At 41.4% G+C, this 22592-nt stretch overlaps 1 protein-coding gene across 1 annotated transcript in view; it reads left to right on the forward strand.

The window, feature by feature from the left end:
- Window positions 1–1696: 1696 nt before the first annotated feature.
- Window positions 1697–22592, forward strand: part of LOC100644690 (MOXD1 homolog 2) — a 173183-nt gene continuing 152287 nt past the window's right edge. The window contains exon 1 of the mRNA XM_003399421.4: window positions 1697–2509. The gene's annotated coding sequence lies outside the window, so the exon portion shown is untranslated. The remainder of the gene's footprint in view (window positions 2510–22592) is intronic.

Raw genomic sequence — 22592 nt, forward strand, 5'->3', positions numbered from 1 at the left:
TTATTTTCGAATAAGAATAATAAATGTTTCAATTAATTTGCATCGATATATATGTATATTGTGCGAGTTGGACAAATTTTTGTAGAAAGGATACAGGAAACGTTAATTTCTCTTATACGTATAGTTGCGCAAAATTATGTTTAAAAATCTCGTGATGTTTAAATGCCGATTTTGTATAATGATTTTATTCAGGGATTTGAGGGAATTCATAAAGCTTTTTCGTCAAATTTTTACTTTTATGCAAACTTGTACAGTTAAAATTTAATATTCAGATAGTATGGTTAAAAAGACACTTCTCAGTATTCGTATTCCTTCCCCCCCCTTTCCCTGCGCGTAATTTTCCGTTTGTACATGTAGAGATCGTTTTATCTTTGACCATACCATACGAAACTCGGTAAAATACGAAGTTTAATATTTTATATTCGTATCAAATTTAAGGACGCGTAAAAATTTGAAGCACAAATATTATAAATATCGCAAATGAAATTATTTTGCTAGTCGTAGTGTCAAACTTTAATTAACGCTTTACTAAAAAAATATAAGGATACTACCAAAAAGAAAAACAGGCACGGGCGCTAATGTACAACGCATCGGGCGAATTTTATTTCGTCGATTTAAAGCCGCGTCACGCAAATTGAAACACAGTTTTATCAAACGCTAATTATACTTTCTAAATGTATCACTCGTACGAAAAGCGAACACTGTTTCGATGGAAGCAAAAAGTGTCTTCGTGATTCATGAAATTTTACGTTTTTAATCGGAGTTCGTCGACAGTTTTCGTCGTTTACTATTTCGTCCCTCTCACGCTCGAGTTTTAAATGAAACGAAACGGTCTTCGAGGAGCCACTCGGTATTTGGATCTCGAGCATCGTGCTATGTAAGCCATCGTATCCTTAAAAGGGCCATCGTTCTGGCCCCAAACACGAAGGGTCAAAACACTTTGGTGCACTTGCCAGCGAGAAATCCATCCTTCGCGAGTATGATAAAAAGATCTCCCCACTCATCGTTTCTTTTCCCTCACCCTTCGCTTCCTGTAACCCCTTCCCCTCTCCTACTCCCCCTTTCTTTTCCTTATTCTAGAAGAATGGAAGGACTCGAAGTGGCGAGCATGTGCCACGGGATTGGCCGGGGTACTTTCTTGCTGTTCGTTCGAAAAGCGGAGTCGAAGCGAGTCGGGTCGAGTTGAATCGGGTGCGAGGGTGTACATGCGCGCGTGTACTAGCGCCGAAATATTTCTGAAAGAGCGGCGGCTGACGGGAACGAGATCCGGAAAGTCCTTGGAAAGAGTGCACCTAAGACGCGGTGTCGAGAAAAAGTGAGAACGCAAGACGGACGAGAAAAGAAAGATGCAGTGAAAGAGGAGAAAAAAAGAAAGCGAAAAGAGAGAAAAAGAAGTATCAAGGAAGAGGTACGAGGGTGAGGGTATACACCGAAGAAACGGGTGGTCGTTCGGTCGTACGTGAAGGGTCGGCGTTAGGCAGTTGGAACGTGGAATAGCGAGGAAAAGGATAGATGGAGAGAGAAAAAGAAATGAAGCGTGATAGGGTGAGAGTAAGGGCAAAAGGACGACGAGGGGTATGAGGGTGAGAGAGGAGCAAGGGAGGGACAGAGAGAAAGAGAGAAAGCTGGACAAGGGGTTGGTGTGCCTAGGGTCGCGCGAGAAGAGAGCCGGGGAGTGGGGAGATTCCCTAGCAGAAACCAGTCGAGTCCCGGCCTCAGGTCGCGACGGGTGTTCAGTTTACAGGCGAGCGCCGTACCGTACGGTTGCCTTGCGTGCTGTTTCGGGTTGTATATTCCTATGATAGTTATCGGAGACGGTGAATACTTTGCAACCTCCATAGTTCCATACATACGGTGAACGACAACGTGTTAATTTCGAGGGAAAATATTGAACGATAATAACGATATTCCCCGTAGTGAATGAAACTGTCGAATCATACTGTATAAATGGTTTACACTTCGTTAATCGCGTGTGACCACATCGTACATTCGAAATATTGCTAACCAGTAAACCTCGTCAGTAAAATAATATAACCGTGACAACATATACAAAACTATCGTGTCTGGATGTACTTACCAAGGGAGGTTTTGCTTCAAAACGTACACGCATACGCGGCATAAACAAACAAAGACCGGAGGTCTCCTTGAAACAGTAGCAGAGAACCAGTCGACGATTTCATAGTGTAAACTGCGGGACGAACGTTCGCGGTGTTCTTGTTAGTTATCGTAGCTGCCGCAGTTGTCGTTGATCGTCGCATCGGGTATAAACGGTGAAAAACTTGGACCACACTCGAAGGACTCTAAACCGTGATTCAGTGAGTGAGAGTGACGGAAGTGTGTAAACAGGGCGAAAAGTGGAAAAAGGAAGAAGTTATCTTTTTACCCTACCTTTTTTTTAACGACCAAGATAGCTCGCTAAGATTTTTTTTGCCACTTGTACTTCTTCAGCCGAGGAGCTCACCGACTATTAAAACTGGCTGCAACTTCAAGGCACTTCATTCGCCGAGTGGTAAGTTTTATCTGTTATTATCTTTTATTCTCTATCTATTTCTTCTCTATCTGTCTTCCCTTGTTTTTTCTACGTACGATCGTGAATTAGGCATACTTGCGTCTAACTTTACTCGACTTTCCGATTGATAAGATTTGTACGCCATAGAAGGAGTTCGAGAGATTCTCACAAAGAAATCTCTTTGACGACGTCGACGTTGATCGGTCGTCCACTTACGAATACGATGACCCCTCGATCTGCTCCGGAATAGAAGACGCGCGACTCGTCGAGATAGGCCCCATCCTACTTTTTCGTGTTTCCTTTTATCTTGTGCACTTTACCTGATCGTTTCCTTCTCGTGCTTTGACCATGCCACATCGTAGATAGGATCGCATGCTGCGCGATAGACGTTTACGCGCCAAAAAAAAGATGGCTACCCCGCAGTGATCACCAACTTCGAGTTATCGCAACAGGATCGCGGATCGAGTAGTCTCGATCGAATTTTCCCTGATGGCTAGCGATGTCGCCAGTCTTGACGGATGGAAACGTGCTCGTTCGTGGATGGGGCTCGTTATCGCTTATGACGAACCTAACGTGAGTACGAATTACAATTTGTTCCGTTTTATCCGATAATAGAAAGCTGGAAGAGATCGATCTTGTCTCCTTTCGTCAACTTGTCACACAATGTTTTATCGGCTTACTCGTTCAATATTTATGTCCGTTGACGTCCTTCAAGAATTCGTGTACTCCTTTTCGCGAGCATATTGTTATTCTTATTCTTTTACAAAATTAATACTGTATAAATAGCAGACGTTTAAAATCAGAGAGATTGCGTTTATTCGAACGAGATGGTGAAAGAAAGAAAAAGATACAGAAAGAATTCGTTACAAATTAGTTTTGTTTTATACTTAATCCTTACTTTTTCCGCTTCAAAATTTTCAATTGAAATAGTATCCACTTTTCTTTGGTCGCCAAGAGTTTGAGCGTTCGTTACCGGGGAATTTACTATTCACTAGGCTGAATGCTTAATTTGCGTGTATGTCGCTTTTGGTTGCGTACGCAATATATCGTCAGAACCCAGTTTGACTGCAATATTCCCTGGCTTTTTGCAATTCGAATTTTCACAATCAAGCTGCTCCTAAGCAACGACTATGTCCACGAATGTTTATCTTGATACCGTGGAAAATGCTCGAGTTTCACTTTGTGCAGCGGAGCAGAGGCAGGACGAAATTTCGGAGTAATCGAGGTTAGAAAACTTTTAAAAACACAACTATGGTTCCGGCTTTTCGACAGAATTTTCGAGAACTCGGAATAGACATGATGAATTACAAACTTTTTCGTTTCTCTTATCAATTCGTTTTAAATTCTTGGAAACTGACAATGCGTCGACCTATAATTTTATTCTAACAAATTTCGAAGTTATTTAGAATAAAGCTATAGAAATGATGCATATCATAATTACAAAGATGATAATATAATACTGTGGGATAAGATAGGATCTACAGGAAAAGAGCGATCGTTATCTAGCAACATAAATGTAAATATACTTATTAGAAGAGAATATAAAATATAAAAGAAAACAGAGAATATTTCGCATTTAACTTACACCGCTCGCGAGTGTCTTATGTGCCTGGATCGCCAAACGCCTATGTTCTTTTCTCAGTTCGGCTCTGAAATTTGAAACGGACACCAAGGCCAAACAAACAGTTGCGAGACTAAAATAGCATCTTACAGGCGATGCGGTTGACTATGCCAGTTCATCAACTAAATTATACTTTGAATTTGGAACTACAATAATATGATAAAATACAGGTATCGATTCAAACGTAAAATTACAAGTGTTTCAGAAACTGCTCGGTAATATATAATCATGTATGATACTTAACAATTTTGAAGTACGTTAGAAAATCCTAATGATATTCCATAACTGAAAGAGATTTTCTAAAATTCATAATAAAGCATCGTGGACACGATTTATACATCGCTTGGTTCGTTCATAGCCGATGATGATGAATGACCTAATTTCTACAGGACCAGTCAAATAGTTCTTACGAAGAGCCCGAAGTATAATGGCTGTATCCATCGTGCAAGACAGAGAATTTAAGAGCATTGTCGTGTAGCGGAGCTGAGTCGGAAATAAGAAAAGTTTGAATGAAACTCTTTGCTCAAGGTCCACCGTTAGGTTGGAAAAGTCCTTCTCCCGTTTGCCCGTCATATCCTGAATATCTCTAAATCTTCGGGAGACCATCTTCGGCCGTATCTGTGTCGATGGAGGACGATGGCGATGGTGACGATAAAAAATACGACACGGAAATGATGAGAAATAAAAGCACACCGGCAGTACGTTTTTATGCTGTAATCTTGATGGTTACGTGATACATGTGGCAATGCGTATAAAAGAGAGATATATAGCTTTACGAAGGAAATGAGATTTTTATTCGCCACGTCCGCGGAAAAAGAAAGAGATCGGGTTGAATTCTAATGCGTCCGAAAACATTAATTTCGAGTTTGAGGAATTACGCTTATCGCTGACGGTTCTCCGGATAGTGTATAACGCTAGTGCCCTCTAGGCTTTCGTCTTTTTTTCCACAACGTCCCATTAATTTCGAGCCAAACGATTCAAAGGAGAGAAAGTTTTTTTATTCTTTGTTCAAAGTGTGTTGCGCGCAACACCGGGACCCCGTTGATATCAATTTTTTTTTCTTCGTGCAATATGTTTCCACTCACACCTTTATCCCCGCTCCGCTTTTCCTCTTCTTCCAACGTTTTGCATCGAAAATGTTACGAATGCAAACGTGTTGGCCGAAATTACGGGAAATCAGAGGAGTACGATGATTTTAAAGAAAGAGAAATCTGACTTCGCTCGCTTAGCAGATCAAGGAACCATTTCTATTTTAACGAGTAAGAAATAGTTCACGAGCTTTTGTTATTTTTGCAAGCTGAAGATGTCTTAATTTAGCATAGCAGAATATTCGATCGAATTGTATTTGGATTATTGTTAGTTTATTAAGTAAACGTGTAAATAATTAGTTACATATTTGACAAAGATTGTACATTATTAAAATGCATTACGATTTTGGCAAGAGTTCTGCAACGTGCTATTCTAACGATGGCCATTAATGTATCGATAGTTAAACTCTCGTAATTAATTGCTAGCGATGGTAGTTGACATTACTTGTACGATTGGCTGATGAAATTCACATGAACTACTTAATTCCATTTAGCCACGTTCTCTAAATAACCGGTTCCATTACAAATGGTTCGGCGTTTTTGCACTGTTATTCTAAACGACTCCTCCGAATATTTTTGACAAATCACTTTGAAACTGTACAACTATTTGGCTCCGCGAAGGATCGAGCACAAATGTCTTCCGTATCATTTGCGTCTTACATCCTGTTACGTCACGCCTAATCCCTTAGCAGCAAGAGAAATGAGAGATCGCGAAGGAAAAGAACTACCACATCGGCCTCGTCCTCGCCTGTACGTCGACTTCGTCTACCTTCGTGTTTTGATACAGAGTACGTATACGGTTTGGTCGGTTAGTCGTGTGTAGCAGGTCGAGCAACGTCGTCGTTAGCCGTCGCAACATCAGCAACAGCGGCAGCAGTTCGAAAGTTTCGGGCCAAGGCGTAAAGAAAATTTCCATAAGTTGAGGGATGGCTTCTTCGCAAAGTGAGAAAAGATTGTCGCACGAGAGGCGAAAGCGCCACGAAGACCGGAGATGGTGCAGGCGGATAGCGCCACCACTGCTATACATTATTCGCTTGTCCTGTGCCACGATCTTTACCGGCTATCTCCTTTAAGCCTCTCTACCGAAGGTCTTCGTTTGTCTGAAGCGCGAGACCGTTTGCGTTTCCATCTCTTATACTCGTTTCCTTTCTCGCATCCAACCATCCTTTCTTTCCTGCGGCCAATACAGCAGCGCGTGCTTTCTGCTCGTCGCATCTGCATAGAAATCACGCGAGAACGGCTCCCTGCGTGTTGCGTGTTATTTCTTGACTCCAGCTACTGTCAAATATAATTTTCTCTTCCCTTTTCTTCTCTATCCTTTCGTCTATGTGTAATTCGGTAGCATCGCAAGCTTGCCAGTTTAGTTCAGAATTTTGCTGTCGCAGGATATAACTTAAATGCATGCTGATATTTTTCCGCATGGTATCGCGGTCACGTTGAACTTCACGTTGTTTGGAAGAATTCAAATGGAGAACTGATTTAATTTCTACTTAACTCGCACCGATTATTTGTCATTTGTCTTTTCATCATTTGCGACGATTATCTCCTTCGCTATAGTCCGACTATATCGCGATCTTCATTTCCTTCGGTAGTTATCACGATCCTGCGTATTCAACAGCGACTCGATAATGACGTTAAACACGTACCATGTGGGCCTCGAAGGAGTTGAATCATTAGGTCGCCGTCTAAATCGTGGAAACAGATAAGGCGACGTTAAAGGTCGATATCGGTTGTGCAGAACCGCTCCTCTCCCTCGCATTCTCTCTCTCTCTTTCACTTCTATCACCCTACGAATGGTTCGCTCACGCGAATTCTCGTTTTGCGAGCCGCGCGATACGATCTCGTATATTTCCCGCGTAGATTTCGCGCCTCGTATCGATCTGACTTATTTTATGCGGCTAATAAATTAAGAGTCCGGTATTAATGCACGGAACCGGCGTTGCGTTTCTCTCCTTTTCTAGCACTGAATTACAAGTTTCTGTATGGATAACTTTTCTTTCTGTTAAATATTAACCGTTCATTCCCCTTTCACTTTGAAATTTCACCTACATTGTGTAACAATTTCATGTATTTATAAGTGTCCATGTCGATTTAAAATTGCGAGACAAGATCTCTTATGAGTTGATATAGTTTTCTTTGACCAAGCTTGATCTACGAGTTCCTTTTTAAATATTAAACGTTCTCAAATAATGCTCCTGTCACTCGGCAGAGCCAAGAGCCCAAGTCCTAGTTTATTGTGTTTCAATGCGGTAGGTCTCACAAGTGTGTGACAAAATGCAGTACTGCCCTCGACTTGTGCTCTCTCGAGGGCGACAAAATTTAAGGATTAATAAGATTCTGGAATAGCGTGTACTTTGACGCTTTAACGTTCGCATACTTTAATTTTAGAACCAAGCTTAACTTTATTTTTACGACGACTACTCTTGAATCAACATCTTGAGAACTTTTTTACTTTAGTCATCGTAGGCATGTATGTATTTGTAGAATTCAAAAAATTTTTTAGAAATACAAAATTCATACAGAAAAAGAAAAAAAAGGAAGGAGAGAAAAACAAAAGAAAAAAAAAGTTATCATAGTAAAAAATGATATTTGTAAAGAAGTACGATGATTCAAACAGAAAGTATGCACCATCGAATTCGGAGACTGAGGTGTCCTGCCGTGAGCGTAACATATGCTAATTCTATAGCGTGAGCTCTTCCCTTTTTCAAGCGGCACGAACGTCTCCTTTTCCCTCAAGAGAGCGAGCAAATCACGCATTTTATCCGTGTTTCCGTTCGTATCGTCGTTGGTACGCGTTTACAGCGTGTGCCCTCGTATTACCATACTTGGCACCATTGTTATTCCAAGCATTGGCGTGTCAGGGTATAATTGAATGTATAACTGCATGCATACTCATACCCTATATTTGCCTTTATTCGATATATATGTTTAAGTTCCTTTTTCTACGTTAATGTGAACTTTCATGCTGGTTAGGTTTACAATGGAAGCGCAAAGCAACTCGTCAGCGGTGTGATTAACGTCTCGGCTAATTCCAATTAATTTGATCTGTAGACATAACATTGACAGTTTGTTGCACTCTGGTAATTATCTTAATGCAAAGTAAACTTTGTTTCACTGTCTCGTTAAAGTACGCAACCGAATTACAGAGATCGTCTCGAGTCTGTTTCTTCGTTTGGAATCCGACTTGTGATCCTTTATTTATTGTGTGTGATATTACAATATTCTGTTAATGTATAAATTCTTCAATGTTGTCTTGGTTTGATATTTCTATCTATGTCGTGCGATACACGAAAGTGAAATTAGCAAATAAAATTCAGAAAATTTCCCATTTTATGCGTTTCACCGAAAAAGTATCAGTGAAACAGTTGCAAACGAGGCAGCACGCGGACATACGTTTATTAAAACTTTCATTCCAACTGATGTGTTCTGCCAACTCGAAAAGTGGCCAAAATAATTAAAGGATCTCGAGTTTGAGAAATGAAGGAAATTTCAGACTTTCTGCCGTACGATTCAAAACCATTTGATGTTACATAACATTTTTTTTTTTTGCTAACTATACTAATTCATAAAATCTCCCAATATATCAATGATTACGTCTCCACTCCTCAATTTATTTTCTTAAATTACGTTTATGATAACTATGATTTTATGATAATCTTTAAAAACGAATTTAAAACACGAGTTTAAGTCACACGAAACATTGCAACGAACTTCAAATAGGAATATCCAGGCACTTACAGCTTATTGTACAACGGTAGATGGTAGTCGAACAGAAGAAACGTTCTGGAGAGGCAGACATACGCCTACGTCGCCTTATCGCATTCCCTGTGACGCGTGTTAATTGCCTTTAAATTTCATCCAGGGTCGTAATAGGCACCGTCCTAATGATAGTCGAAAAGAATACTAATGGAGAGAAAACGAAATTCCCAGCGCAGGAGGCTGATCTGTAATTTCGTCATGGAAATGTCAAAGATACGGATGGCAGCGGAGAGTACATCGAGATAGAGAGAGAGAGCCAACATCGAGAGAAAGGGAACAAGGTCCGAGGGAAGGGAGTAGTGGGACCAAAGGCGCACTTACAAATTACGACGATGGAGAGTCGCGAGCGGTTGCGATGGACAGAACCCGGTAATTTAGGAAGGGCGACGAGATTAAGCTGCGCCCTGAAAACCATGATTTCGTCGAGACAGAGGTATACATTATCCGTGAGAATTAGGAAGGAGGAAGGGCAAAGAGTCGAAAGACGACGAAAAGCACAATTTGACTTGCTAATTTCGTATCGCTCGTATGAGTCATTCGATCTTTTCGCTTTTCACACGTAATTATGCCGCACGATTTATTCACGAATGTATACCTCCGATACCATTCATTTCGTATTTCCGATAGAAAACCAATACGCTCTTGTGCACCATTCCTTAGTTTTGTTCCAATTTCTTTCAACAAATATCAGCAGTGTGCCCTCCCCGTTTCTCTAAGTCAAAAACACTGGTAAAGCTATGAGAGTTGGCTGTTCATTTTTCCGTAGAACAACGGTCCGTACTATCGAGACATCATGTTTGCGCAGGATTGTAAATTCGCATTGTTTCGTCCTGCGCGTATTGATAAAGGAAAAATCGTGTGAACGCGTTCGAAATCGGGCGATTTCGCTGTGCGATAATTAATTGTGCCATCGTGTTTGGCCGATGACAGGGACATGTGAAAACTAGACGGGCCCCTTTGACTTGCTAATTTGAAATTGAAATTACGCGGCTCTGGCTGAAAAAAGAGCGTGTTAGCTTTTGTTCGGAGAAATTTCATCGATGGAAAACGTATTGTCTGGCCCGTTCCGTTACGCTTCGCTGATATCCATCGATTCACGCTTTTGTCGCATGCCGAAACCTCACGGTATGAACTAAAATGATTAATTGAATATCGGTATATCGTGGCGCGAGGGAGCAATCGATCCCGACGTCGATGTAACACCCTCCATTTTTCGGTCGGACAAGTGGACGAAACAGAAGAGACGGGGAGAAAACAAAAAAAGAGAGAGGAAGAAAAAAAAGACACGGTCGTTGTGTCGAGCCGAGTTTTCATTCACGGAGCCATTCGTGGTTTTGCTTCTTGAATAAAGATCGATCCGTATTCTCGCAAAATGGACTGTGCGACCGATGCAATGTCATGAAATTAAAAAGTCGATAGGCACGTATTGGGGTCAACGAACCGGCTTTTCAAATTTCATTCATTTTCCCTGTGTTGGCTGCCGCGTGTTTGCGCGTGAAATGTTTATTCACGAAAAGCCCGAAAAAACCACAGCTTCAAGTTAACCCGCAACTATTGGCATTCTCACTCTGCGTGTAATACGTTTCGTTTTAAGTTTCGGAATATTCTAATAGCGATTTTATTTTTTATTAAAGGAAACACAAAGCTAAGTGTTCTAGCACGTGTAAACCGTAAAGATAACAGATCGGTCGTGTCATCTGCGTTAGATGACAAATGCTACAACTAAGAAATGGGCGAGTGACATCATATATCACGTATATAATTATATTATACCGCTTCTGGTGTGTATTTATAGTCATCTCGCTGGTTGCTTTGCACACGGAACAACACCGAACGCTGTGTCACCCTATCTGCTCTCATCCGGCTCCGAAGTAGTATGCAGGGAGATAACAGGCGGTGGGCTGCGCCACCAAGGGGTAAAATATTAAATTGTCCGTCATTTATACCCTTCATTCGCTCGACCATCCTCAGGAAACGCAGATGCTTTTATGAAGATAGTACTTTTTCTTTTAGGCAAACAGCGTTCCACTTTTATCGTGCTCGCCTATCGCCATGAGCTTTTGAACAATTAACCGCATTTATTCCGCTGTGATTGCTGTTTAACTTTGTCGATTTTTCACTTCTGACACATGGAATAATTTGAAAATCAAGTCTTTTTTTACAACTAGAATACGATACTTCTTCGCGCCATATTTTAAGCGTACATATATTTCGTTTCTTATAGTATAAGTACAAAGTTTATTTATCAATTACATACCCAATTTGCGCTATTTCTGCTTTTCTCTTTCATTTCATTATCATTTGTACCTAATTTTACTTTATACGACGAAAACCGATTATCATTGTTATTATTTTAACGATTTACGAACAATAGCAATTCATCCTTTTAATGTCATCCGAGCTTGATCGACCAATTCTCGTTGGAAGGTCGTTCTATAGAGAATAAAGCCGTGCAGTTTGTTGTTCTTCGAATGAAGGCAGCCGCTGTACGAGCTCGTTCATTTTCGAGAATGCATTTACGTGGTTGCAATCATGCGCCATTCTCATGAGTGCATACTAATTCGGAAATCTTCTAGTCCGTCCGAAAGAGAAAGAGAGAGAGAGAGAGAGAGAGAGAGAGAGTGAGAGTGAGAGAGTCAAGAAGGAAGCCCTTAAAGCCATCAAGAACAAGTTGTTGCACACTTCTCGACGTGACTTCGAGTTCTCTCGATGGATTCTCGAGTGCAACGGGCATTTTCTTTAGGGACTCGAGTGCTTCCCAGCTTTCGTAACTCCGAATTGTCAGGCTGCGCAGGCAAACATCGATCACCCCTGCATTTTCTTACACTCCTCGCGAAAAACTTTCGCGTTCAACCCTATCGTGGCTCGTTCGGGCCAGTTTAACGAGGAAACTTTAAAATAAAGTCGCGAAGGTACTGCTTCTTTGGCGTACTACGTAAGGAGGCGAACTATCCGATAAAGGTACCGTACCCCTATTAATCGAGTGTATTCGGAAAGAAAACACATCTCACGGAAAAAACATGAAGCATATTTCTTAGTCGTTAACTGACTTGTAAAATTATTGTTTTGAGAGCTAATATATACATTAGAATACGAACATAATTCGGCTCTTAACCCTTAGAGTGCTGAATACTCGCGGCCTATGCAGTCCGTACGGACGGCGCGCAGCTAGCGCTGACGATCGCTGTGGACGGAATACTTTTTCGTTAGACTGAACTCTATTGATTGACTATTCAAAGCGCAAATCGTAATAAGTTATAGTAATTATTTTGCACGAGATTAAATGATTAAAGAGCGTTGTTTTTTAGTATTAATTATTTATTATAAACATTGGAATTTACAGTTAACTAGAATTTGGGTAATAAACTAGAAAACAATAAAATAGAAAACTAAATTTAGTAAATATAACACAAGTTAATAATTCAGTTGTGTGTGCAAAATTTCAAAACAATTATCGATATATAATCCGACATCGCATTTTCTGCATTCCCTTATTTTTCACACAAACAACACATTTTCTTCTTGATAATTAGATGCGACTGTCCGCGAAACAGGTAGACAACTGTTATAACGAGGCATTATTGGCATTTGTTTACTGCCGTTACTAAGGAATGCATTTATATTTATCTCACACAAACGTAATAGTATTACTTCTGCGTAGGTGTTCGGAAAAATTGAAAAACGCATACATGCGTCCTTAGTCCACTTACAGAAAACGCATATATATGTCCTTAGTCTACACCGATAGCTTTCGCCAGACGCCTATATGCGCCCATAGCACTCTAAGGGTTAATTAAATTTTTAAAAAATTTTCAATTTCATAATTACCGTGAGGTGAGGTAGGGTGCTAAAGAAATACTCAGCGGTGTTTAACAGTATATTTATTAACAATTCTCGCTTTCCGTACTCTTTTCGTACAACTCTCGATTCCAACTGACGATTGTCACTTGTTGGTTACAACTCCACTGTTTTCTTGATCAGATTCGTTTCTTTTTGTCGCCTCTCAATATCCCCACTACGCACGCGTTCGTTAGACGTCCGCGACCGTTGTCACGTTGCCTTCTTCCAAATATTCGGCGGAAGGACCGTAGGGATATCGATGGTTCATTAGGCCTGTCGGCACTTACGCTTTGGTGATACACTTTGTACCGACGAAACTGTTGGAAAGTTTGTTGCCGAGTGCCGCTACAACCGTTTAACTTTTCTGAAAACTAAACAATTAATCTCGTAGAGTTCGGCTCGAATACATGTGGGCTTCAGTATGATTTAATTATATTTACATTTCATGACGCTACATACACATAAGTTACAGTATATGTCGAATACTAGATAACCTAGACATCGAGGGGCAGTAATCAGTTAACCGCAGCTCGATTTCTTAACACGATTAAGAGTTGGTGCGAACTGGCAATCCGTGCGTCACGAATTGATTTTTAATTGCAATTAGCGTGTCGGTCCGGTTTAACGACGCAATTACTTTGTTATTAGTATTGTTATAAACGAATTAATAATTAAATCACAATTAGCGACGGAGCGGGCAGCGAAACGAAGCTGATCCGGATACGGATGAAAGCCGCGTCCTCGAAAACCGGCCCACTAATACACTCGTTCGTTTCGGTATTTCAGTCATTATTTTTTAATTATCTTTATCGCGTTCCCGCGTATAAATAACGTCGCTATACAAATTGAGAGGAAACGTGTACGCGCGCGCCAATTGGACACGAACAGGAAGAACAGAGAGAGAATGATCGAGGGGCAAGTAGAAGGGGAAAGGAATGACGCGCAAGTCGAGTAAATAAATTTGTCGAACTCTCGTCGCACGGTGCTCGTTATGGAAAGCATTCGAAGTATGCAGTTCAATGAAGCAAAGGGGTGAGCTGTGAGCGGATAAACGTATAACGCTTCGCAACGATCTGTATCCGCGTGTGAACGTGCTTATAATCGCGACAGGAATGAGCGCGACGTGTTTTTTCTCTATTCCACCTGTTTCTCTTTTTCACCATCTTTTGCCCCCTTTCTCCTTTTACTTCAGTCTCTCGTTTCATGTTGGACACAAATTATCTGCTCTTAAATCGCGCGATTTTAACGAAGCCTTTGCGTTTTCTGTTTAACGATACGCGCGCGGTACCGTTCTCGACGCTGCGGAATGTTTGCATGCGTGGCGTGTTGCTATTTAATGAGTACATTTTGCGTTACATTCTGTTAATCGAAAACTTGGATTAATTATTTCACGTGCGGGTTAGTACATAATTGCTGATATGGTGTCTGGAGATCGAGCTAGTTTTTGTTAAATGAGAATGAAGTATTAAACAGGGTATTCTTGTTTTTCTTTTTTCTTTGAATTATGAGAAGATTAATTTAAAGATCACTGGCTCTGTATATGTGTACTATATTTCTGCGAGGAAATATATCAGTTCTGATAATGCCACCTGTTATGAGAAATTTAGTAATTTATATCGCGCGGATGCGCGTTACTCGAAGTCACTTTAATTCGTCGCGATTGAAATAATTTCAATTTCGCCGACGACATTGACTTCTCAGTTTACATGGACAATTAAGATCCAGCTGAGAGCGATATTCCCTTCGGCCGTTTCTTCGAGATGAATCTCCATTTTAATCTCGAACCGGCGCTCTGCCGCTTTCCTTCGTTTCCTCTCAGCGGTTGATGAATATTACAGACGAGCAAGGAAGAACCGTCTTCTAATGAGTAGATCATGTGGCCAACGGTTAACCCTGGTTATGTAGAAAAGGATTCAAGTCCTTTTCCTGCGTACAAGGATTTGTGTATACGTTGCTGAATATATCATACATACAAAACCGTTTCGCCAATAATTATTTTTGCGAATTTTATTCCATGGAACTTGTTAAATCTAGAGGATTAGCGGTTTCATTACACTTTTAAAATGTATTTCATTTTTAACATTTTAATGATGCGATATTTTAATAATCACGTTGCAGGATATTAACATTAAAAGCGTTTTAATTCTACAAAGACGTAAATATAATATTCTATTTGCTTAATCTCCTATGTACTAATTTAATACTTGTATATTTAGATACTTTCGTGAAAGGCTTCCGCTGAAAATTTTAATCGAAACGATCCTTCCTGGTGCGATTACTTCGTACTAATGTTAATAATTCACCGCTCGTTTTAAAGATAATAGACGCAAGAAACAAACTAACGACTAATGTTCGAATAACGTACAACTGGTTGATATGATTATCGTATAGGTATTGAACGATCGCCGAGGCCAATCCACGACGCTGAATATACGCTACAAGGATCCTAGGGATTCACACGTTTGTCTGTGCAGGCGCGTGTGAAATCTCCGCTTGTTAGCCGAACTGTTTCGTCGCCAGTCGTTCGCCGCGGATGTCGGGTTAACGTGAATTTAGCTAGATCAGAGCGGGATCCAAACTCGGTGCACCATCAAGAGCAGCTTGAACGGTTCGACGCGTTTTCTGGTCGATGGGTAGAAGTCGCGAGCGGCCGATGGTGGTACAGCCGGTGGGAATTTATCGCTCGTCTAGCTAGGCGGATGACAATTAGCTTGGAGCACCCTTAGAACAGTCGAGCGCCGTTTTAACGAGACCATACCGTTTACGAGTCGAGTTCAGAGTCGGGCTTGGATTTCATGCACCTCGAAGGAACTAATTAGATAAGGGTTACCCGCTTCGGGCGTCATTCATTTTCTTCGGCTTCGCTTTCTCTACTCTGTTGTACAAAGTCTGTTCACCTCGCACCCTGTACGCTCTGCGTACAATCTCGTACGCCTATCTCGCGTCTAGGGTTCAAGGAAATTTTCGCAAAATAAATCTGAGTTATATTCGCGTTCAAAACTCTAAAGACGACAGCGACGGCTCGCTTTTAAATTGGTCGCTTAGAGTTCAAGCTAAAATATGACCTGTTTTTTAGCCGCTTTGTTTTCTCGTTTTCCACTTCCGACCGTGCCAGTTTAATTCATTCTGGAAGTGGAGCTGAGACATACGACTAGTGGCCTCGAGGAAAATAGAAAAACAATATACCGAAACGTCGTACGGAGAATAAAAAGGAGAAAGCGAAAAGGAAGGCAAGGGTGAAGATAGAAGCAGCGTGGGTGCTCTTGATGGAAAATTTTGCTGCGAATTTAGCTTTGCGTTTCTTTCATTCTATGTACATTCCTAAAGATCGCGTTTTGTTCGGATTCCTCGCGGTAAATCTTATGACGGAGTAAGCGCGAATAAACGCATGACCGCGACTCGGTTTCTACCTCTTATGCCGAATGCGTTTCAGTTCCATCTATCTGAATACAAACAGGGACAGCTTCACGCGGAACACGTGTATACGCGAAACAATGTAACGAGATAGCCCCGCATGGACGTAGTATACAGTGTGCGCGTGGTGTAGTTGCAGTGTACATCTGTTCTTCGCACTATTACGGTAGCAGCCGATATACTGTTTCGATTATAGTATCTTACTGCCTTCCTTCCTAACGAGGCCACTTCGACTATGCGATAATCTCCGTTTGCTCTCTCTCCTCAGCAACTATGCCATTGACTCGCAAGGAAACCAACCGTACAGATTGCTTTTCATCGCCCCTTTCGCTTTCTACTCGCGTGCAACGTTTTCTTCGTGTGTTCCGCTCTTACCTTCGAACTTTATTTCTTCCGCTACATACTTCTATCACCGGACATCATCGATTTGCTTCTTGCTCGCTCCATGATGTTCCTTCGTTCTGGCAACGCATTACTCTTGATGTTTTCTTCAGCTGTTCTCGCCCTTTCTACACGCTATTTGTTTTCCGTAATAAATCACTGTTCATTTTCTCGCGTTTCCCTGTCTGGATTTGCGCGCACCGTGTTCATGTTCCGTGCGTGTTCCGAGATACCCGGTGGCTGGACGATCGAGAATCGACGATTACGGTTAAAGCAGGCTCACGCTGTTCGTGCCTGCGCTCGTCACGGAAACGGATGATTCGTTTCGGCCGCTTGCTGTAACACGATTTTCTCGTCGTTTCGCGCGCTGCCGACGCCGCGAGGCCGAATACCATTCGCACCGGTTCCAACGTCCCATAAATACTCTCGGTACGTAGGTTAACATATATATGGTACGTGTGTCCGATCAGCGAGCGTGCTTTTTCACGCGCAATTTCCGCTCTCTGCACGATTGCCAGGCACTCGCTGCTGCAAAGCGTCGTTGACGCCCGTCGAGATCAAGAACGATTGCAGGTGAAAGGGAGTGTCCTGCTAACAATCGATCGATCCGATCGCGCGCGCGAGAGTCGATCATGGAAAACGTTCATTCAGTCTTTCTACATGGCCGATTCTTGGAAACGTTTCGAGATGGCGAACATTGCCCTCTGGGCAGGTATGTATTTCTCAGGTTAGAAAAACGATCAGTGGGAAGGTATAAGTTTCTCACGGGCACCAGCGATCGATCGACCGCCACCTACACAAATATTTATATAAAAGCGTCATGTAGCCCGAGTGTCGGGTGGTTGTAAATATTTATCGAACACGACGAGATCTTTTACGGTTCCCCGATGAAAACGGTCTTCTATAGGAAATACGAAACGGGGCTCGTGACAACGGGGAATAAGAATTCTCAGTGATTTGAACCAAGTTACCTGGTTCCGGCTTCTAATGCAGCAGAAGGATATCGTAAATAGTCGGTTACGCGAGTGGCTTTCGGTATTCCTACCGCTGCCTCATCCTGTGAAACCTAATCGAGACGCATACTGCCGCGAGGAATAGTGCCTCCGTTCGCGCTACTCTGGGATACCATAAATATATGGACGTGGCCGGGGAACAAGATACACTCCTACGTGCTGCTGTGCTCGGCTGCGATCTTCCACTAACGTGGGCAGATGCCAGGTTGCACGACAACGGTTACGACGATGTAGAAGCAGAGATCAAGATAAGAAGAAGAAAAGGAAGGCGAGAAGACGAGAAACAGGAAGAATAAGAAGAAGAGGGAGGTAACGTCCGAAGGAGAACGGATGGGAGAGGACATTCATGCAAGATGGAGTCGGCGAGTCTGTTGGACGAGCTTGTCTACGTAAACGTTGCCTTTCCTTCCTTTGCGCCACCGTATATGTGTCCCCGATTTTCTCGCCGGCATCCGAGTGTACGTACTTACGTCTGTTACGCGGCCCCAGCGACGGCGTGTCTCTCTGGACCGGGATGCGTGTGGCCCGCCACCATCCGCGCCTGGAATTCGAATCCACTCGTGCAGCTGTCCGAATACGTCGAATGAAACAAACGATCGAGGTTAGGGAGCTGTTTGGAACATTCTTCTTTCTTCTCTACTTTTAAAGTGTGCACTCGTACAAGGGACTTTGAAATGCGGAAACCAGAATAGTTAATGAGTGAACGATAATTATACGATAGAAGACAACAATATGCATTTCGATCAGATTGTTGGGAATATAAATTATAACCGACTATCGAACGAACATGTTCCTTGTACTTATTTGTCATCGTTCTGAGGAGGATGTTCGAGACACGAAAGAGTTCAGAAATAGAAATTTAACGCTCTTTACGATGGCAAATGTGTTGCGTGAAATACAGCCGTGTTCCCAGCAGGATTCAAGCATAACGAAAAAGATATGATTCTTTGATTGTATCTCATCGCTGGGTTGTCAGCGTTTAGCCGCGAAAAGGAAAACAGAAAGCTGTTTACGTGGGAGGAGCGATTGTTTCTTTTTCGCGTTTCTTCGTATTTGCATTCCCATTCCTTTGCACGTTCGTGCCGCGAATCGTGGCCGCGCCTGTCACACACGATTCACTTTCGAGAGACGTGTTTCTCGAGAAATACGTGCGGCCCGTTAGTCTCGCGCGACGAATCAGCCAGGGTTACAGCTGCTTGACAATCCTTCTTCGTCATGCCGCACACTACCATTCGGAGAGCCGAGCCATTCGAAAATATACTGGCACCCTGACAGATGTAATTTTCTGACGCGCGACTCGTGCCTTTTTTCAACAAATCGTGTCGAATTTCTGGTGAAAAATTTGTAGAGTATCGTCTATTATTAAATCGTTGGAATGAACACTTTCGTAACAAAGTCGTAAGAAACAGTTGCTTGGAAATGTTATTAATTTTCAATTTGTGTCGTGAGGGGTAGATCCATGATAAATCAGTAATGGATGGAGAATTAATGAGTCGAGAGCTCGACTAATAACTGGCTATTCATCGAAAGAGTATCAAAGATAGCTAGTATAAAGTACGATACTGATAAAAAAAATGCTAAATGTATGAAAGAAAATACATTATGGCTGTCAGTGATTCGACCCCCGCTATATCAGCTAAAAGACAACACTAAAAATACAGATTAATAATATGTATCTGAACATATATATTGTACATGGACCGTGAATAACTACAGCAAAGCTTCTGTTTTAATGAAAGTTAAGATTAATTTTACCAACTACCTACTTGCAAAGTTTAATACCTGCAAAAACATGTGATCCGCAACTCATCATTTTAACATGTTCAATAGTTCCGACGCTAAACACGATCAACAAGAATTTCCCCTTCTAGTATCGCGACAAGAAACTAGGTCACGTTAGGGAACCTGCGACCATAAAGCTGGGCCTTGTTTTTGGTCCCGTGAACGATCCCAAATCCGAATTCGTGGTCGGGAATTCGTGTCACGTTGAGCTTCGCTTAGGAATTCATTGCGGGCACGAGGAATACAGCTGTCCGCTTGTAGCCCTTCGCAATGCGCCGGTACCGCGGAACGCGGAAATTCGAGCTTACGCGAAGGGGAATCCGTACGGCTCGATACGCGTCCGGCTTATTGACTTCCGGTGACGTGGGAATTCCTCGTGACCCTGTATTACCTGCTCGTTACTCGTTTCTGATCGGCATTCAGATCATATCACAGGTCTTCCTCGGTGATTAATCGAATTCGATCAACTAAACATCGAGAATTTTCGAAAAGTTGACTGAGTTATATGTTCAGAGATTTTTTGGCGGGAAGACGGAAACGAACGAGAAGATTAAACGGAATATTGGTATCGATGATTATACACGTAGCAGTTACGCATAACTAAGTCAGACGGACTGCGCGGTTGTTTGAGATAAAGCAATAAATCATCGAATGGCTGGTAGCAAGAAACAGATTTGTTATTTTAACGAGAGAAACGAGACTTTTGCTTTGCTGCAGGATTTAAACCGGTTGATAAATATTAATCGGAACAAACTTTAAATCAGAGAATTTTTGATCGATAGATTGTTTTATATTTCTTTGTTGATCAATTGGATTTTTCCTTGGCCTTTTTGAAGTAGGATCGTTACCGTGTCGCAAGTATTTATTACGAGCCGTGGTCACGGGCTTGTTTGCAATTTAAGCGTAATTGCGAGATTTATAGGTTTAATAATCTCTCTGGCGTTACACTGCCTACCGGGCTTGCGATATTAATTTTAATCATTTTTCGCGTAGAACCTGTATGACTACAACCACTTTAGGAGTGTTTTTTCCTCGAACGTTATTATCCCCACGGTAGCATTAGACGCAATCAGCTAGTGCATGATGCACGTGCACTTAAATAATTTTCATGCACTTCCAACGGCATTTAATTGCGCGAAAGTATTCGTTATCGCTACAGCGAGCTTGCACAATTATCTCGGAGGGCTTTAATAAATGAAACGTTACTCGGAAGAAATATTCCTCGCTTCGAAGTGCCGAAGCGTTAATTAACATCACTCTATCGGCGTTTCCGCTTGTGCCAAGAATTCCGTCACGACGGAGGGCGAACTTTACAATTGATCGCACGGAACTGCTACACGGTTTCCTTGCTAATTGTGTTACTTTTATTTTACCCTCGCCCCTATTCTCCACTCCGTTTCCTTCCATTACGATTAGTTGCTACTTCGCTATCTATATAGTGAAACGTAAAGAGGAACTGTATGTTTCGCTCTTCTTATTCTGTTTCTTGACTGTACAACTTTATCGTACGTAATTTATATCATTATGTGATTCACCTCCTGTTCTTTAATAATCATAAATTCGAATCATTTTTCTTCAATATCTCCAAGGAATCACTGATCATCCCTGGATATGTTAAGTGAAATTGCTTTTGTAAAGGGTAGATAAAACGCTATAGGATATCAGGAGATGTTACATGGCAAACTGTTGCTTCCTATGACCGAGATAAAAGACAAAAAAACAATTTCTCAGCGAGACAATGCTTCTATTCATACAGCCGCCATTACAAAAAAAGTGGTCTCAAAATATCGGAATAGGATTGTTATCATGGCCAGCATTGAGTCCTGATACGAACTCGATCGAGAACCTGTGAAGAATTCTAGCAAAAAAAGTTTACGATCACGAATCCACCTATAGAAGATATTACTGAACTTAAAAAAAGAATGAAATTTGTGTGAATTTTTTTTTAAAACGAAACTTCAAATAAGTTAGTGAACAGTGTTCCTAATGGATTAATAGAAGTGATCAAAAATAAAGAGAAATTCACAAAACATTAAATGAACACGCAAAAAAATGAACATTGAGTTTATATTTTTCATAGTTAAAAACTCAATTTTGAGTAAAAATTTAATTGTTTGCGGACTTGAGAAGAAGAAAACTCTCGTTTGTTGCATCTTCAATTGTGTACTATAGCATAGTATGAAATTATGTAAAAATTTCTGTTAATTTTTGTTTTAATATTATGAAAAATATAAAAATGCGGTTGAATTTATTACTATTCGCGCCACTGTATGTGCACATAGCCACTCGCAAAGCCCTGTTAATGAGGAGCCCTAATATTAGATTTTTTATGTGTTTGTGCTGCAATGTATGTGAGTACATTCTTCCTACCTAATGTTTTATGAATACAGACAATAATTGCGTAAACGGAGATGCACCCAATTTAATCGCTTTTTAAAAAATGTTCACCTTGAAGGTTAGTTACGTTTTTCACATCAAAAACAAAATTCTTAATCAATTAGCTGAAACAAAAAGATCGTCGGTTCAAGAAGAATAGTTTAGTCTTCGATATTCCAAAATCAATCGTATATTGATATTTAAAAAAGATACAAATTGTACTAAAGCTGAAAGCTTCTAAATAAAAGGAAAAAGCACGAACTTGTTGGATAATCCAAACATATTGATATCCAAAAACGATGCTATTTTAACATTTAATTTATCGTATGAACTAGTTCGCGTCGTAAATTCTCCGTTGGCCATCAATAGCATCAAGTATCGAGTTATGCGGCGCAAACCGGGGACAGGTATTAACACGGATCGAAAGCTGTCGTAGTCTTTGACCGAGATATAGAAGTAGGAGTTGCGCGGCAAATTGATGGTTGTATCCCATACTTAATGCAGTTGAATAGCATACACGATGCGTGTAGTTTCTCGTGGTGGCCAAAGGTCAGGTGACCTCGTCCTGCGCTGATCATATACCTACCTAGCAGCCGAACGTGAAAGACGAAAGATTTTATGCTAATTCTTGCGTGGAGCCTACTCTTTTCCGCGACCGAGTATTGTCCTCTAATAACCGCTCGACTCCGACCTCTTTCAACCCACTGACTGCCTAACCCAGTGGAGGAGAATAATGATTATTTGGCGAAGGGACGCGGTTAGGAAATTACCGTGTAGACGGAACGATTCATTCCGCTTAGAGACAAAGA

Source organism: Bombus terrestris, chromosome 12 (assembly GCF_910591885.1).
Source record: "Bombus terrestris chromosome 12, iyBomTerr1.2, whole genome shotgun sequence".
NCBI lineage: Eukaryota > Metazoa > Arthropoda > Insecta > Hymenoptera > Apidae > Bombus > Bombus terrestris.